The sequence below is a fragment of the Epinephelus lanceolatus genome, chromosome 12, assembly GCF_041903045.1.
Source record: "Epinephelus lanceolatus isolate andai-2023 chromosome 12, ASM4190304v1, whole genome shotgun sequence".
In the NCBI taxonomy this organism is placed as follows: Eukaryota; Metazoa; Chordata; class Actinopteri; order Perciformes; family Serranidae; genus Epinephelus; species Epinephelus lanceolatus.
The window spans coordinates 23,415,408-23,416,840 of record NC_135745.1 but is presented as its reverse complement, the minus strand read 5'-3'; the positions used below and the strand labels follow the sequence as shown (position 1 = coordinate 23,416,840).

At 35.6% G+C, this 1,433-nt stretch overlaps 1 non-coding gene across 1 annotated transcript; it reads right to left on the bottom strand.

The window, feature by feature from the left end:
- Positions 1-1,192: 1,192 nt before the first annotated feature.
- On the bottom strand, positions 1,193-1,264 carry trnae-cuc (transfer RNA glutamic acid (anticodon CUC)). Its single transcript has one exon. It is a non-coding gene; the product is annotated as a tRNA-Glu (tRNA).
- Between the last annotated feature and the right edge of the window lie 169 nt (positions 1,265-1,433).

Genomic DNA, 1,433 nt, shown 5'->3' with positions numbered 1-1,433 from the left:
ACAAAGGGGTTCTTCCTGTTTCTTTATTTTCTCATACATACACCGCAACATCGAAACACTTTAAACACTTTAAACACTTTGTAGGCTACTCGGCTTTTCTGGTTACGTCCAAAGCAATGTGTTGATGAGAAATACACACACACACACACACAAACACAAGGTAGGCTACAAGTACACCAAGACTCAGTCAATAACTTTTAATAATAAATCTGGTAGGTTTTTTTTTTGTGAAACTGGAAACATTTGAGTTATTATTATTATTATGGTTTTTATTATTATTTTATTTTAATTAATTTTTTATTTTTTAAATATTAAATTGATTTATAATTTACATATCTATTTATTTTTATTTCTTTATTTAAAATGTTAAAAATTTTGATCTTTACCAAATCAGACACTTTGTAATAAAAATTGATAACACTGATATGGCTGATACACACTACATATATATATATTTACACAAGTACATAAAACTATTTTAAAAACTAGAGCACTCGGAGAGCGCAGGCCTCCACCAACCAGCTTGGATTCCCGCCATTTTATTATTTTATCCACTTCTCTTCAACCTATCACCACCAAAATTGTATCATCTGTTTATTCTCCCATTATCAACTTTCCTGAGAATTTCATGAAAATCCGTTCAGAACTTTTCGAGTTATTTTGCAGACAAACAGACAAACAGACTAACACCCGCGAAAACATAACCTCCTTGGCGGAGGTAATGATGTTAGTGTTTGACACTTTATATGTCTAGTGTATAAACATATGTATATAAAGATATAACAGTATGTGTGTTACGCTATGTTACAGTATATAAAATTAGTATGTAAAATTTAGAAGTATAAAAAATGTGTATTACGCTACAATGTGCAACACTATATACTAAAGCATTAAAGGTATTCTAAATACAGCATCCACTTAAACTGATAGTGATTTTTTTTTGGTGGCTAAATAAACTGGGGGCATGCCAACCGGCATCTATTGTAGAGAGTACCCTACTGTTGATAAGTTCCTCATACAACACCACTGCCAAAAATCCAACGTATCCCTTTAAAGGATCCATGTGATCATGTGGTTCTGCTTAGAATGTGGTCCTCAAAAACCACCACAGGCTTAGGAGCCGCCACATGCGTCTCTGAGTGATGCTACTTTACTAGCTCAGCGGAGGCCAAAAAAAAAAAAAAAAAAGAAGTTCCCTGACCGGGAATCGAACCCGGGCCGCGGCGGTGAGAGCGCCGAATCCTAACCACTAGACCACCAGGGACAGACGTATTTCTCTCTGAAAACAGCTTCATTTATAGGAGCACAATAAACATGGTTGGAGGTTATTTTACACGTTATGTTTCTCACATGGAACATGGTTGCTGTTCATCATCAACAGCCTGTACAGGCAGCATTGAGCCCAGCTCGCTTTGACTCCTGTCTCCTGTAAA